General features: G+C 44.4%; 1 pseudogene across 1 annotated transcript; it reads right to left on the reverse strand.

The window, feature by feature from the left end:
• Nucleotides 1-1249: 1249 nt before the first annotated feature.
• On the reverse strand, nt 1250-3978 carry LOC145343663 (dispanin subfamily A member 2b pseudogene; annotated as a pseudogene). The gene is made up of 2 exons (XR_013886769.1): nt 3762-3978; nt 1250-1447 (listed from the first exon to the last, which is right to left on the reverse strand). The product of XR_013886769.1 is annotated as a dispanin subfamily A member 2b pseudogene (transcript).
• Between the last annotated feature and the right edge of the window lie 14296 nt (nt 3979-18274).

Genomic DNA, 18274 nt, shown 5'->3' on the forward strand with positions numbered 1-18274 from the left:
CAGCTCCAGGAACCTGGGTTCGATTCTGACCTTGGATCAATGTCCACTGTGTAGAGTTTGCATGTTCTCCCCATGTCTGCATGGGTTCCCCTGGGTGCTCTAGTTTCCTCCCACAGTCCAAATAAATGCTGGTTAGGTTGATTGGCTATGCTAAATTGCCCAAAGTGTTTTGGAAGTGTAGGTTAGAGGGATTGGCAGGGTAAATCTGTGAGGTTTTCATGATAGGACCTGGGTGGGATTGTTGTTGGTGCAGACTTGATGGACCAAATGGCCTTCTGCAGTGTAGAGTTTCTATGCTTATTAGAATGCTTGATATTTCAGATTTCCATCATCCAGGATATTTTGCTTTTATATTCTCCTAAACTTCATTGACAAATCTTTAAAGAAAAATCCCACTGATGTTCTGCAATGTTATTTGCCAATATTGTTGTCCATTTTATGGTCCCAAGTTCTATTCTTACCCCCTCAATATTGGCTTTTCTCCAATCTATCACCTCTGTCTTCATACTTATCTCCTTCTTAATTATTATCTTAAATATAGATTGTAAATAGCCGAGGGCCCTACACTAATATCTAAGGCACTCCACTAATAAAAGCCTGCAAACCTGAAATTGTTTCTGTCCATTAACTATTGCCTGTACACCACCTTCAATTCCATCCTGTGTAATAACCTCTTGTTACCCTTTTACCAATCCCTTTAAAAAAACGAAAAAAATGAACATCCATTACCTACCCTGTTGGTTAGACCCTCAAATAACTCATAGGTTAGCCAAAGCAATCCTCTATAAACAATGTGCAGGGGTAGAGGCACTTGATGCTAGTTTGGAGAGCAGGTGCTGACAGAATGGGCCAAATGGCCTCCTTCTGCGCTGTGATAATTGTGTAATGATTCTGCCATGGCTCTGTCCTGTCGAAGTGATTTTCCAAGTGCCCTGAAGACATCATGTCTCCAATGTGTAGTCTGTGCGAGAATGGGGTTGGTGTTTGTCATTTATTGTCGGGGGGAGGAAGCTATTCCAGTGGAACGCAGGAAACTTGCCATTAAATTTGGAGCTCTCATGGGTGTCAATTGCTTTATTAAATACCAGCAAGGCAACTTTTCACAGAAAGTAAATCGGCAGGGCTGCGAAGTGATGGCTTTAAACATGACACTAGAAAGATAGAAAGAAGCAACAAAAGCGCCTGCAGATTTCGATGAGAAAGCAACCCGCGGCACGGGCAGATCAGACAGGGACCTCATCGCTTCTCTTCAACCCCACTTTCCACTGAAATCATAACTTTTTTGTTCTGGCTGTTTCACCGCCTGAAACATGCCAGTGGCTGCCAATACAATGATGATGATGATGACTAGGATGCTCATCACTGCGGCTATAATATTGAGTATTTTCGCTCTGTTTGCAAAGTACCGAGCTCCGTCATAATCGCCCTGATGTTTCCGATCTCTAGACTAAAAGAAAAACGAATGTGAATTCATAAGAGCAAAAGTCGTGACAATCTCACTGTTTACAGTCATTTCCCTCATTGAGTTTGGAGTCTGCAGGAGCAGACAGCAAACCTCTCCCCGCGCTTACCGCAGGTGCCTTGTAACAAATGGGCGGGGATTTGTTACAATAGGTACACAGCGAGCCCAAAATGTTACATCTACAGAACAGACCTCCCTGGATACCGGCAGCCTCCCCAGAGGGATTCTCGCCGGAAAACAGGAGATTCCCCGCCCCACATGGTCCGCCCTCCCCGCCCCGCTAGAATTCCAGTGGCGGACGGGATGGGAGAATTAGGGTTTGGTTAAAATCAAGCTCAAGATGGTGGGTGGGCAGGTGGTGTAATGAATTATTTTGTCAGCTTGAATCTTGTGTGTCACCCTTGTGGGAGCCTTGAATTGGATTTTTGGTTTGTTTTTGGAATAAGCAATTGATGGATTGCCCAGTTCACTCTGAGACTTAGTGACTTTAAGGATGGAGTTTAAAAAAAATCATTTTGGCTATGATCAAATATCAGGTCAAGCCCAAGATGGGATGCAAGGTCTAACCTTGTCATCTTCGATCTTGTGTGTCACCTTTGTGGGACCTTGAATTGGATTCAACTGAATCTTGTATTTGTTTCAGTGAATGGATTTGGGTTTGCCCGGTCCATTCTGAGCATTGGCTTCGTAACTTTAAGGATGGAATAAAAAAAAACAACAGGTCCTTGACTTTTTCGATAAATCCGTCTCCACCAGTCACACGTCACCTTGATTTAACTACACAGCTCCAGTGAGAGATGAAGAGAAAGACGGGCAGAAATAAACAGTGAGGAAAACAGAGTGACAGAGAGACTGACAGAGCCAAAAAGGGAGACAGAGACACAGCTCCCTGCCAAAACTGGACTGTTCGTTGTCCAACGACCCCCCGGTGATAGTATCAGGGCTTCTGACACATTCCCAATGACTCTGTCTTTATTAATGTGAATACATTAAGGGGAATAGAATAATCACTTTCTTGCTCCATGAGATATAAGAAATAGGAGCAGGAGTAGGCCAACTAGCCCTTCGAGCCTGCCCCGCCACTCAACAAGATCATGGCTGATCTGTCGTGGCTCAGTTCCACATTCCCGCCCTCTCCCCATAACCCTTAATCCCCTCTCTTATCAAAAACCCACCAACCCGCGTCTTAAAAATATTTAGCGAGGCAGCCTCCACCACTTCAACGGGCAGAGAATTCCAGAGATTCACCACCCTTTGAGTGAAGAAGTTCCTCCTCAACTCTGTTCTAAACCGCCCCCCCCCTTTTATCTTGAGGCTGTGCCCCCTAGTCCTACTGTCCTTTCTGAGCGGGAAGAGCCTCTCCACCTGTATCCTATCCATCCCATTCATCATCTTATACATCTCAATGAGATCTCCCCCCATTCTTCTAAACTCTAACGAATACAAGCCTAATTTATTCAGCCTCTCCTCATAGCTCAACCCCCTCAACTCCAGCATCATTCACCCAGAAAAAGGTATTCACTCGTTGACTCTGCTGAATTTCACCATTTTGGGTCTGATGTTGTTCATTGCCCTCATATTCAAAGCTGGATTTTATTGTACCGGGAAGCTCTGACGTCCCGTCCATTGATAGTCACCCCCCCCCCCAAAAAAAATCCGAGACTGTTTCACGCCCTAAACCCTGACACACACACACACTCCAAACCTTGTACCCCCAGACCCAGTATCCCCAAACCCCGGGATCTCCAAACCCCGGGATCCCCAAACCCAGGCGCTACCCCTCCCCAAACCCCGGGACCTCCAAACCCCGGGATCCCCAAACCCCGGCACTAACCCTCCCCAAACCCCGGGACCTCCAAATCCCGGGACCTCTAAACCCCGGGAATCCCCCTCCCCAACCTTGTGCCCCAAAATCCCGGGATCCCCAAATCCCGGGACTACTCCTCTTCAAACCCTGTACCCCCAAACCCTGTACACCTAAACCCTGGGACCCCCCCCCCCACAAACTCCGGGACTTCCAAACCTCAGGACTCACCTCTCCAAACCCGGACCCCCCAACTCCCAAAACCCACGAATGCTCCCCCTCCTCACCCACTCCAAACTAGAAGCAGTGTTGTCCCGAGCACCGACCCTGAGCCCCCCCTCCCCTCACCCCGGGGTCTCTATTTCGCCCCCCCTCACCCCGGGGTCTCTATTTCGCCCCCCCCCCCCTCACCCGGGGTCTCTGTTTCGCCCCGGGGTCGGTCCCACTCCCCGCTCCTCACACCGGGGTGTTTCTCCCCCTGAGCCCCTCACTCACTTTGACGGAGAAGACCAGCGCCAGAAATCCCAGGCAGCAGAAATTCATGTAGGCTAAGTTGAACAAGGACCAGAGGAGGTGGTCCCGCAACACCTCATCATCCGAATCCCGACGCGATCGATTCTTCGCCATCTCACCGGGAAACAACTGGGGCAGAGGGAATTGGGACACTAGCCCAGCCTTAGGTACTTACAGGCAGTGGGCGAGACACCAGCACAATTTAACTGTCTGCCTACCAACAAAACACTGGACACTTGGATGTGCAACTATCCAAGAGTTTGTAGCACTGAAATGTATGTAGGCTGTACTCCCAAGGTTTTGTAGCTCCGGGATGCATAACAGAATGTGTGCAACGCTGGAATAATTCGAGAGTGTATGAAGCTGGGATGTGTAAGCATAGATTCTCTACAATGCAGAAGGAGGCCATTCGGCCCATCGAGTATGCACCGACCACAATCCCATCCAGGGTTTATCCCGGCAAGCTCACATGTTTACCCTGCTAATCCCCCTGGCATTAGGGTCAATTTATCATGGCCAATCAGCCCAACTTACACATCCCTGAGCCACAGGAGGAAACCAGAGCACCCATAATACTTAGAGAGTGTCATTTTTATTATTAATTTGCAGGATATGGGTGTCATTTGCTAGGTGGTCATTCATTGCCCATTGTAGATGCCCTTAAGAAGGTGGCAGTAAATTGCCCTCTTGAACTGCTGCTGTCCCTGAGGCATACCCGCAGTGTTATTAGGGAGGCAGTTCTACAGTTATTTAAAAAGGGTAGCAAGGATAACCCAGGTAATTATAGGCCAGCTTGACATCAGTGATAGTGAAATTGTTGGAGATGACTTTTAGAGATAAGATCTGTGCACATTTGGAACTGAATACTCTTGTTAGCAACAGCATGGCTTTGTACGAGGAAGATCATGTCTTACTAATTTAATTGATCTTTTTGAGGATTGATGAAGGAAGGGCTGGAGATGTTGTCTGCATGGACTTTAATAAAACATTTGACAAGGTCCCTCGTGGCAGGCTGGTGTAAAAATAAATGCACATGGGATCGGGGTGAACTAGCTAGATGGATTCAGAACTGGCTTGGCCACAGAAGACAAAGGGTGGAAGGATGTTTTTCTGAATGGAGGTCCGTAACTTTGATATTCTGCAGGGATCAGTGCTTGGATCTCTGTTTTTTGTAACATATATAAATAACTTGGACTGATTAACAAATTTGCAGATGATACTAAGATAAGCAGAATTGCAGGTAGTGATGAAGATTGTCAGAGAATACAGCAGGCCATAGGTAGGCTGGAAAATTGGGCAGAGAAATGGCAGATGAAATTTAATCTGGACAAATGTGAGGTGATGCATTTTGGTAGTGATTCAATTCAGGTAGGAGCTACAAAATAAATGGCAGAACCATTAGGAGTGTAGACACACAGAGAGATCTGGTCGTGCAGGCCCACAGATCCTTAAAAGTGGCAGCACAGGTGGAAAAGGTGCTGAACATGCTCGCCTTCATCGGACGGTGCATCAAATATAAAAGTTGCCAAATTGTGTTACAGTGATATAAAATGTTGGTCAGGCCACATTTGAATACTGTGTCTAATTCTGGTCGTCATACTACCAGAAGGATGTGGAGGCTTTGGAGAGAGTACAGTAAAGGTTTACCAACAGGTTGCCTGGTATGGAGGGTATTAGTTATGAGGAGAGGTTGAATAAACTGGGATTGTTCCCTGGAAAGATGGAGGCTGAGGGGCGATCTGATAGAAGTTTATAAAATTATAAGGGATATAGATGGGGTGAACAGTTGGAAGCTTTCTCCCAGGGCAGAAATGACAATTACAAGGAGGCACAAGTTCAAAGTAAGGGGGGGAGGTTCAGTGGAGATGTGCGGAGGGAGTTTTTTTGCACAGAGAGTGGTGGGGTCATGGAATGCACTGCCAAGTGAGGTAGTTGAGGCAGCTACGTTAGTGATATTTCAGACTTATCTGGATAGACACATGAACAGATGAGGATTAGAAGGATTCAAGAGGTTGGTCTAGATAGGACAAAGTGATTGGCACAGGCTTGGAAGGCTGAAAGGCCTGTTTCTGTGTGCTGTACTGTTCTTTGTTCTTCTTGACTCGGCAACAGTCAGAATGGTGAGTGACTTGGAGGGAACTTCTAGGTGCAGTGTTCCATGTATCTACTGCCCTGGTCCTCCTAAACGTGAGTGATTCTGTGTTTGGAAGGTTTTGCCTAAGAAACCTTGATGTCTTCCTACTGTTCATTTTGTAGATAGTACACACTGCTTCAACTGAACATCAGTGATGGATGGAGTGGATATTGTAGCAATCAAATGGGCTTCTTTGTCCTTGATTGTGTTGAGCTTATTGTACGTTGTCGGAGTTGTACTCAGTCAGGCAAGTGGATTTCATCACACTCCTGACTTGTGCCCTCTACATGGTGAGTCAGATGGTCAGGCCTCTGACTTGCAGTTGTATCCACAGTGATTAGGTGGTCCAATTCAATTTTTGGCCAATGGTAACCCAGGGATTTGAACCACAGGAACATTTTTCTACCATAAGGATGTAAATTTACCCAGAATCATCATATCCTGCTTCATGTATTTTCATAGTAATCAGAATCTACCCCCCATGATAGAAAAAATAAATCTATGTTTCTGAGTCAGCAAATTGTGAGTTAATTTTCCAGTCTAATCTGTTGAGCAAATAAACAGAGTTGACCATACAAAGCAGGGCTGAAGGCGGGCTGAGGAAGAAATGTTTGCATCAATGGGCATTATTGATAGATAATGCACTCTAAGGGAGACAGTACTGTATGTGTGCTGCACAGCCTGAGAAGCAGTACTGAAGAAGTGCCACACTTTCAGTAGCATGGGAGTGATGGATGAGCACTTGACACACCATAACAGTCAAAGCTATGAGCCAAGTGCTGGTAAATGGGATTAGGGGTGGAATTTTCCCATCCTGCCTGCCACAGGAATTGTAGTGGGTGGGACAGGACCACACAAATGTCTGTTGACCCTGGGTGGGATTTTGGTCTTGGGGCAAGCATGGCTGGAAAATCCCGCCCAAAGTGTTTCACATGTGGTGGTGCAGACTCGATGGGCCAAAGGGCCTCTTTGACAGAGGGGAACCGGTGGATGTGGTGTTTCTAGATTTTCAAAAGGCATTTGATAAGGTGCCTCACAAAAGGTTGCTACAGAAGGTTAGGGTGCACGGTGTTGGGGGTAAGGTGTTAACAAAGAACAAAGAAGAAAACAGCCCGGGAAACAGGCCCTTCGGCCCAACGAGCCCGCACCGCCATTTTAACACCACCAGTACCCCCCTCCGCCCTTGACCCTTATCTATTGTTTTATGGCCATCAACATTGAGGGAAACTAATTTAGGGACAATTTATTACTGCCAATCAGCCTAATAGCACATCTTTGGGGTGTGGGAGGAAACCGGAGCACCCAGAGAAAACCCACGCAAGCACGGGGAGAATGCGCAAACTCCCACAGACACTGGCCCAAATCCATGTGTCTGCACAGCAAACAGTGATAGTTACTGGGCATCTTGCCCAGCATCTGGTCCAGTTTAAGCGCACACTAATGACGTGAAGCACTAGGCCAATCTCGAACAACCAAAAGCAGCCCAAGTACGACCCGTCGCGTGTATGCCCCCCATTGGACAACAAGGCAGACTGACTTAAAACCTGTGAATGAAAAGAGAAAAAACATTATTGTCACACCATATCCATTTACCTCACCAGGGACGCCCTAATGCTAATGAACCTTATTTAAAACAATCTCCTATATCCACCCATTTCCAACCCACTCATGTGCCTGTTTAAGTTACTCTTAAACAACTCCAGCGTGCTTGCCTCCACCACCTTACTTGGCAGAGCATTCCATACCCCCACTACCCTCTGTGTGAAAAACCTCCCTCTAATATCTGTGTTATACCTCTCACCCCTCACCTTAAGCCCATGGCCCCTCGTACTATGTGTCTCTATCATAGGAAATAGCTCACCTCTGTTTACTCTATCTATACCCTTCATAATCTTATATACCTCAATTAGATCCCCCCTCAGTCACCGTCTTTCGAGGGAAAAGAGCCCCAATTTGCTCAATCTTTCCTCATAACCCAGTCCTTCCATACCAGGCAACATCCTGGTAAACCTCCTCTGTACTCTCTCCAGAGTTTCCACGTCCTTCCAGTAGTAAGGCGACCAGAACTGGACGCAGTACTCCAAATGAGGCCTAACCAACGTTCTATACAACTGCAACATTAGACTCCAGCTCTTACATTCTGTACCCCTTCCTATAAAGGCTAACATACCATAGGCTTTCTTCGCAACCTTCTCCACTTGTACTGCCACCTTCAAAGACTTGTGCACTTGCACCCCCAGGTCTCGCTGTGATTCTATACTCCTTATGGGCTTACCCTTTATCATATAACTCCCCCCTACATTATTCCGGCCAAAATGCATCACCTCACATTTATCCGGATTAAACTCCATTTGCCATGTATCTGCCCAATATACCAGCCTATCAATATCCCATTGTATTGCCAGACACTGCTCCTCACTGCCTGCCAATCCAGCCATCTTGGTGTCATCAGCAAATTTGCTGATCACACCACTTACTCCCGCTTCCAAGTCATTTATTTACACTACAAAGAGAAGAAGTCCCAGTATTGAGCCCTGCTGCACACCACTAGTGACAGACCTCCAGCTAGAAAAGGACCCCTCCACTACTACTCTCTGTCTCCTCCCTGCAAGCCAGTTCTCAGCCCATCTAGATACCTGGCCAGGTATCCCATGAGCCTTAATCTTTTCTACCAACCTACCATGAGGGACTTTGTCAAATGCCTTACTGAAATCCATATAGACGACATCAATGGCTCGTCCTTTGTCGACCGTTTTTGTTAGTGTGGATAGAGGATTGGTTGTCTAATAGGAGGCAGAGAGTTGGTATAAATGGGTGCTAGTCTGATTGGCGGCTGGTGACTAGTCGAGTGCCGCAGGGATCGGTGCTGGGGCCTCAGCTATTTACCATTTATATAGATGATCTGGAGGAGGGGGCTGAATGTAGGGTGTCGAAATTTGCCGATGACACAAAGATGAGTGGAAAAGCAAATTGCGTGGAGGGTGTGGAAAGTCTGCAGAGGGATCTGGTTAGGCTGAGCGAGTGGGCGAGGACCTGGCAGATGGCGTATAATATTAGCAAGTGTGAGGTTATCCACTTTGGCAGAAATAATAGTAGGACGGATTACTATTTAAAGGGCGAAAAGCTGCAGCATGCTATGGTGCAGAGGGACCTGGGGGTCCTTGTGCATGAGTCGCAAAAACCCAGTCTGCAGGTGCAGCAGGTGATCAAGAAGGTGAATAGTATGCTGGCCTTCATAGCGAGGGGGATAGAATATAAAAGCAGGGAGGTCTTGCTGCAACTGTACAGGATACTGGTGAGGCTGCAGCTGGAGTATTGTGTGCAGTTTTGGTCGCCGCACTTGCGCAAGGATATTTTGGCCTTGGAGGGAGTGCAGAGAAGGTTCACTAGGCTGATACCGGAGATGAGGGGGTTGGACTATGAAGAGAGACTAAATAAACTGGGTCTGTACTCGTTGGAGTTTAGAAGGATGAGGGGGGATCTTATAGAGATGTATAAGATAATGAAAGGGATGGATAGCGTCGAGGTAGAGAGATTCTTCCCGCTTAGAAAGGGTAGCAGGACTACAGGGCACAGCCTCAAGATAAGGGGGGGGGGGGCAGTTTAGATCGGAGTTGAGGAGGAACTTCTTCACTCAAAGGGTGGCGAATCTCTGGCATTCTCTACCCGTTGAAGTGGTGGAGGCTACCTCGCTGAATATATTTAAGTCATGGGTAGATAGGTTTTTGACAGACAAGGGAATTAAGGGTTATGGGGAGAGAGCAGGAAAGTGGAACTGATCCACTTCAGATCAGCCATGATCTTATTGAATGGCAGGGCAGGCTCGAAGGGCTAGATGGCCTACTCCTGCTCCTATTTCTTATGTTCTTATGTTCTACACTGTAAGATGCTATGATTCTATGATGGAGTACTACACTATTGGAGGATCAATACTGAGGAAGTGATGCACTGGTGGGTCAGCGCTGAGTGCTGCTCTGATAGAAGTTGAGACATAATGAATCTTGTGTTTTCGGGAAAGCCTGTGTTTTCTATTTGTTAGGGGGTTTTAGTTCAGCTGGGCTGCATGGTCGGTGCAGGCTTGGAGAGCTGAACGGCCTGTTCCTGTGCTTTAATTTCCTTTATTCTTTGCTCACAGCATCCAGGTTCATTTCTGGCCTTGGGTGATTGTGTGGAGTTTGCATCTTCTCCTTGTGTCTGGGTGGGTTTCCTCCAGGCACTCCGCCTTTCTCCCACAGCTCAACAATGTGCAGGTTCAGTGGACTGGCCACAGTAAATTGGCTGTAGTGTCCAAAAATATGCTGGTTATGGAGATTAGAGAGGTAAATACATGGAGTTACAGAGATAGTACCTGGGTGAGATGCTCTGTCGGAGAGTCGATGCAGACTCAATAGCCCGAATGGCCTTTATCTGCACTGTAAGATTTCTATGATTCTTTGGACAGAGACTGTGAAATTATGAGCGTATAGTAACAGGGATTCACTTGTGGCACAGCTTGCAAAGGACACCAAGAGGGTAGATTCTAGGTGCTGAAACTTGGGAAGGAATTGCCTGTGGAAATCGGGTGTGGAAGCCTGCTTTCTGGAAGACTTTAGTCCCAGATCCTGTGTGAGTAAAGAAACTGAATCTCCACCTGGGAAATAAGGTGGGCTGTGGGTAACTGAGTTTGCATGCTAACAGGGCAGTTCTGATAGTTTCTACATATTGACTAGGCTCCGTCCTGTGCTCAAATTCACCTTTGAAATGAAGCAGTCAAATTAAATCCCTTTCTTGATGCACTAGTTGGCAAATCAGTCACTATGACATCTACTATGGTCTATCAGAGGCCTATCTTCAATGGTCAATTATACTTGTTAGGATTCAAAATGTTCCACACTCCGGTTTCCTCCCACAGTCTGAAAGATGTGCTAGTTAGGTGCATTGGCCATGCTAAATTCTCCCCTGTTGTACCTGAACAGGCACCAGCGTGTGGTGACTAGGGGATTTTCACAGTAACTTCATTGCAGTGTTAATGTTAGCCTACTTGTGACACTGATAAATAATGTTAAAACTTTATAAGCTTGGCCTTACTGGCAGCACATATATAGAGTCCAAAGCATTTTCTCTCACCATGCTCGCTTGATGCTGAAACAGGGTGGATCAAAGGCATCCTGCAGAATAATGGCTACTTGGATCAGATCCTTTCACATTGTGCATGTGCCTGAAAAGTGCCCGGTGTACCTCAGATTATCCTGAAAGGGCAAGGTATCTCAAAAGATTAAGCAACAGGTGAAGCTAGCCGTTTCACACTGCTGCAATGCATTAGCAACGTGCACTGCAAACAGGATGCTGCCATCAAGCCAAAAGGTCATTCTGCCTATCACACAAATGAGTCATGTGCTAGTTGAATTTCAGTATCATTATGATGCTAGGTATCTGGGCCATTCATCCCAAAGACTGGTGATTTGTATCAAATAACATGCTCCAAAAGGTCTTGCTCCCATTAGCTCATTTGATTCCTCTAATTCATTTAAAATTTTGCACATTTGAGCCAAAGTTTACCTGTCGTGGGGCAGCTGTCAGATCTGGGGATCCCCTGGACACCCATCATGGACCCCAGCCCTGGCAGTGCCTCTTGTAATTGGAGTTCATTTGCCAGCCAGTCAGCGCTGTCTTCTCACACAGTATAAATTATCCTAATAAGTGCATGATAAAAAGCTTCAATGCAATTGGGGGAATTTTCCTAGCCCTCCAGCCACAGGAAGTGGGCAGGGAGTGGACCACGCAAAGGTCTGTTGAACTCGGACGGGATTTTATGATTTTGGGGCAAGCGTGGCTGAAAAATCCCGCCCAATGTCTGTTTTCAGAAATATTCACTCCCAACTGAGAATTGAAATTTGCAAAACGCCTTTATTGAGCAGTTTGATTGCTCTTGGCCTCTCACGTTGTAGATAAATGCAGATAGTGGAGTGAAGGAGATATTGTCAATTTCAGCTCTTTTAACCCTTACCTGCTCCTAACGTCACTTGCAAGTTAAAATATCCCCTACACATTCTGTGGTCAAATACACCAACACTAGAGCCACTTTCAAATTAAATTAGACTTTAAAGCATTATAAATCCCTCTGTGGAAATGCCCACCTCACATTTCTGTCCATAACGTAGACACCTCTGCTATTCTGTAACCCTCCCTTTCCTGTGTTCAATGGTTACCATCAAAGGTAACCTGGGGCTCTGAGACTGCAACAAGGTGGTTTCAGGAAGATTTTCACAGAGAAAGGGTATTGGTAAATGAATGCGATACAATCATTCAGTAGGCAGTCAAAAATATTCTGACACCTACTCATCTCAGTTTAAAGCTTTGCTTTTTTGTCATAAATTCCTGAGTGCAAATCATATTTGAATGCCATGGCCATATTCTTCTTTTGCAGGTGTGTGAATGTAACCAGAAACCACTGTGCCCTACTTTTCACATGGTATACTTTTTACAGTAACCACATTCTAGCACTAGATTGAGAACAAAGAAACTTACATACACGCATTCAGTACTCTCACCCGAGTTAGGAAGTTGAGGTTTCATTTCCCACATTTATCTTTTCTCTTATCTGTTCAGGCAATGTCAGCTTGCTTTCAAAGCCAATATTAGTTGCTGGTCCATAATCGCCCCTTCGTAAACTGCAGCAATCCTTTATGTATAGCCACATACAGAATGGTGTTAGGAAGGGAGTTCTAGGTTTTGAACAACCATAATGAAGGAACGGTAATATAGTTTCAAATCAGGATGTGACTTGCAGGAGAAATTGCAGTTGGTTGCGTTCCAATGCTTCAGTGGCTCTTATTCTTCTAGGTGGTAGAAGTCACAGGTTTGGAAAGTGCTGTCCAAGTTGCTGTAGTGCATCAGGTAGATGGTACACACTGCTGCCGCTGTGCTGGTGGTAGAGGGAGTGAATGATTAACATAGTGGATGGTGTGCCAATCAAACAGGCCTTTGTGTCCTGGATGTGTTGATGCTGCATTCATCCAGGCAAGTAGACAGTATTCCATTACACACCTGACTTACTCCTTGCAGATGGTGGCCAGGTTTTGGGAAATCAACCTTTTTACCTTAAAACATTAAACTAAATTACCTAAGGGACAAATTAAATATGGCAGCTCCCAAAAGGAGGGGAACCACCCAAAACAAAATATAAAGAGGAAAGGAAATTGAAAAATTGATTGTTGATCCACCAGAAGGAACTCTTCAGGTGTAGGCAATGAAATAAAACAAGACTTACTCCAACATATAAATCAAAGAAAGAGTTTAATAAAGAAACTTAATTACTCCAATACTTGAGGCATCATGCTGGGCCATTCCAAGCACCCTAGAGCCCTGTCTTGTCAGCTTGGATCAGGAATGTCTCAACTTGTTGAGGCTCTGAATTGGACTTGATTTGATTGAATTGGAATAAAAACTTATTTATACCACATCAGCTGGTCAGCTGACCACCACACCATTCTGTCATTGGTCACATAGTTTACTGGGTCAGCTGACCCTTACAGCATTTGTCAAACAACAACAGATCCAATGTTATCATCGGTCACATTCTAACAATGACATGATACAATTCCCAACCTCTGACTTGCTTTTGTAGCCACGATATTTATATGGCTGGTCCAGTTCAGCTTATGGTCAGTGATAATATTCAGGATGTTGATAGTGAGGGATGAGCATGGGTCATACCACTGAATATCAGGAGAAGACAATTAGATTCTCTGTTGTTGCAGATTGTCTGGCACTTGTGTGGCATGAATGCTACTTAATACTTAGCAATCCAAACCAGAATGTTGTCTGCATCTTGCTGCATAGACTGCTTCAATATCTGAGAAGTTGTGAATGGAACTGAACATTGTGCAATCCTTAGTCAACATCCCCACTTTGGACCTCATAATGGAGGGAAAGTTATTAATGAAGCAGATGAAAGTGAAAGAAACCTGGTAAACCACCCTATGAAATGTCCTGAGGCTGTGACGATTGTCCTCCAAAAACCACAATCATCTTCCTTTCCGAGATATGACTCTTGACTCATTATAATGTGGGACTTCAATTATTCCAAAGACAAAAGCTAGTGTAAAGACAAAGTGAGAAAATCAGTTCTGATGTGTGTTCCAGAGAATCTTCTAGATCATTATATTTCTGGCCCAACAAGAACATCATCACCAGCTTGTCCCTTGATTTGAGGATGATACCTGTAAGTTTCTACCAAGGGTTTTCTTATGACTGAACAGGCTGATTCTTGACCCACAGATCTCTTCAAATTTGGAGCACAACGTCCCACAAAGTAATGGGATCAGAAGTGCAGGAGTTGCTTTTTTCTTTCCTTTTCTGCCATTGTTCTCCTTCATGGCTAAGGCATTGGAATTCAAAGCATAATACAGCAATAATATGGACGATATTCTGCCATCATTGGTAGTAAGCTCTTCCCAACCATTAATGTCCAAGCTGCTGTGCTTCCAAGAGAGTTTGGGACTGTATTTGAAGTGACTTCCCTGTCCTCCCCTGGAATGCTGGCCATTTGAGATGTGAGAGAACTCAAGTTCCTGGCGCTGTTAGCCATCATGTCATTAGTGATGAGGAAGCACTGTAGAAAAAGGGATAATCAGCCATGGATATCTAAGGAAATAAAGGAGGGTATCAACTTGAAAGAAAATGCATACAAAGTGGCAAAGATTAGTGGGAAACTAGAGGATTGGGAAATCTTTAAAGGTCAACAGAAAGCCATGGAAAAAGCTATAAAAAAGTAAGATAGATTATGAAAGTAAACTAGCTCAGAGTACAGAACAGATAGCACAAGTTTCTACAAATATATAACATGATAAAAAGTGGCTAAGGTAAATAATAACAGGAAATAAGGAAATGGCTGAGGCATTGAACAAGTATTTTGTGTCGGCCTTCACAGTGAAAGACATACCAAAAGCTGTTGACAAGAAGACTATGGCAGGTGAGGACCTAGAAATGATCATTAGCACAAAAGAAGCAGGGTTAGGTAAGCTAATGGAGCTAAAGGTAGATAAGTCTCCTGGCCCTGATGGAATTCATCTCAGGGTACTAAAGTATATGGCGAGAGAAATAGCAAATGCACTCATCATGCATTTACCAAAATACAATTTTGGTTGTAATTTACCAAACTTTGCTGGACTCTAGGGCAATTCTAGCAGATTGGAAAACAATAAATGTGACCCCATTATTTAAAAAAAGGAGTATACAAAAGGTGGGTAACTGTAGGCAAGTTGCTTATCTACTGTAGTGGGGAAAATGCTTGACTCTATCATCAAGGATGAAATAGTGAGACATCTGGATAGAAATTGTCCCATTGGGACTACACAGCATATGTTCATGAAAGGCAGATCATATTTAATTAATTTAGAGGAATTCTGTGAGGACATTATGAGCATGGATGGACAAAGGGGAACCGGTGGATGTGGTATACCTGGATTTTCAGATGGCATTCAACAAGGTCACACAAAAGGCTACTGCATAAGACAAAGGTGCACAACCTTATGGGTAAATATAAGCATGGCTGGAGAATTAGTTAACTAACAGAAAGTGAAGAATGGGAATAAATGGGTGTTTTTCTGGTTTGCAATCAATAGTGTGCCTCAGGGACCAGTGTTGGGACCACAATTGTTTACAACTTACATAGATAATTAGGAGTTGGGGACTGAGTACAGTGTGTCAAAGTTTGCAGATTAAACTAAGATGAGTGGTAGAGCAAAGAGGATACTGAAAAGGATATAGATAGTTTAAGTGATGGGCTAGGGTCTGGCAGATGGAGTACAATGATGGTAAATGTGAGGTCATCCATTTTGGTAGGAATAACAGCAAAATGGACTATTATTTAAATGGTCAAAAATTGCGGCATGCTGCTGTGCAGAGGGACCTGGGTGTCCTTGTGCATGAATCACAGAAAGTTGGTTTGCTGCTGTAGCAGGTAATTAAGAAGGCAAATGGATTTTTTTCCTTCATTGCTAGAGGGATGGAGTTTAAAAGTAAGGAGGTTATGTTGCAGCATATAAGGTGCTGGTGAGGCCACACCTGGAGGATTGTGTATAGTTTTGGTCTCCTTACTTGAGAAGGGATACACTGGCACTGGAGGGGGTGCAGAGGAGATTCACTAGGTTCATTCCGGGGTTGAGAGGGTTGGCTTATGAGGAGAGACTGAGTAGACTGAGAATATACTCACTGGAATTTAGAAGAATGAGGGGGGATCTTATACAAACATATAAAATTATGAAGGGAATAGATAAAGTAGAAGCAGGGAGGTTGTTTCCACTGGCGGGTGAAATTAGAACTAGGGGACATAGCCTCAACATAAGGGGGTGCAGTTTAAGACTGAGTTGAGGAAGAACTTCTTCACCCAAAGGGTTGTGAATCTGTGATTTTCTGGCCCAGTAAAGCAGTTAAGGCTACCTCATTGAATGTTTTTAAGACAAAGATCGATAGAGTTTTGAACAGTGAAGGAATTAAGGTTATGGTGAGCGGGTGGGTAAGTGGAGCTGAGTCCACGAAAAGATCAGCAATGATCTTATTGTATGACGAAGCAAACTTGAGGGGCCAGGTGACCTACTCCTGCTCCTAGTTCTTATGTTCTTACATTCTTATGTTCTAAAACTGACTAAAGTTCATCCCCTTTGGCTCTCTTAACTCAATGCTGCAGCCTACACCAAAACAAAACTGCAACTCCCTGCTTTTTGTGAGCAAACACCAAATAACTTAAACAAAGGAATTTTCTAACTCTCACAGCCCATGTCCATTGCAATGTGTCAGGCTTTGAGATGTTCCCAAATAGATATGTTAAGTAATTATTTTACATAATGCTTTGACTCTGTAAACAAATATACATAATTTATCTCTCCTAATGGAATTTTACACCCTCTCTCCCACTCACAGAACTCTTGGTTACAACTGGCCTTCAATATCTTTTCATTTGATAAGGTGTGGAAGAAATTAAGTTTGCTGTTGTATCCTGAGGGGTTAAACGCTGAGGGTTAAGGATGCGCTGAAGCATGCAGAAAGAGAAAACCTGAGACTAGCAGACACCCAGGGTCTCCAGCCCAGATAACAGTAAAGCAAGCCATCTGGCCTTAAGAGAAATATGAAGCCTGACCTACAATTCTATCAAGCATAACCATAGTAAATCACTAAAAGTAGAGATAATAGGATGCTGTTAGAACAAGGACACAAGATAAGTCCTGGACACATATAACTAATTTACGGGACAATGATTAAAGGGTTAGCTGCGATAATGGAAATAGTGGGGAGTATTGTAGTAAGTACGAAAACTTGTTTGTTTCACTGTATAAATATAGCGCGGGTTTGCTCGAAAAATCAGAGTTCGATCTCCGTGTAGACTAAGGTGGACTCTCCGTGATATCACGCAACATAAACTCTCCCGAAGCTTGACTCTGAACGTCTCTGCCTGAGTTATTCTGAGTTAAGGGTTTTTTCTCGACATAAGGACATAAACAATTTAAATCTATTATTTTACAATAGACCTCCTAGCTTCATTACAAGTTTAATGATAGATCATCCATGGTTCAATTTTCTCACTATCCACTCTGACTTAATTGAATAAACCCAAGTTGCTTTTTAATTTTAATTAACTCAGCTTGTTACACTTACATAGATATTAGCGGCATGCCAGTTTTTTAACCAAGTGCTTCCATTTAGTTTACATTTGACACTTTAATGCCTAAAAGTTATATTTTAAATGAATTACGAACTAGATATAGAGGGACGTGAGTAAACCAACTGTTCCCGTGAGCCTGCTGCGCCATTCAATAAGATCATGGCTAATCCGATTGTGACTCAACTCCACTTTTCTGCAAGTCCCCCAAAAATCCTTCACTCCCTTACAGGTCAAGGCCTGGATTTGTGTCCTCAAGGTGGGTAAAGGGAATTGGGAAAATTTCCATTCTGAGAGGAAGTGTCCACAAAGGTGGGATCTTCATTGCTGGATGACAGGTGTGGGCACAAGTCAGGCCATCCAACACAGGAAGAAATGTGAAAGCAGCCACAGAGAATGTTAGATGTAGAGGCAGGCTGTTTAAAAGGCCTGCCTCAATGCTGTTAGATTTGTTCCTGTTAAAATAAAAACACAAAGGCCCTCCATCCTTCACATCTTGCATCCCCTTCACCCTCCAAAGACACCCCTTGCTGCGGCCATGCCAACTCAAGCCCCCACCTAACCTTTATTCTCTTCATTCTCCATATGCCCCTCTACTAACCCCCATGTCTACTCACGCCCCCAGTGCCCCTCTATTCACCTTTTCTTTTCACATGTCGCCAATTCCAAGCTATAATATTTTCATGCCCAATGACCCATTATACACTTTCTGGAACCAATGAA

The sequence above is a fragment of the Carcharhinus amblyrhynchos genome, chromosome 6, assembly GCF_965287045.1.
Source record: "Carcharhinus amblyrhynchos chromosome 6, sCarAmb.v2.hapA, whole genome shotgun sequence".
NCBI lineage: Eukaryota > Metazoa > Chordata > Chondrichthyes > Carcharhiniformes > Carcharhinidae > Carcharhinus > Carcharhinus amblyrhynchos.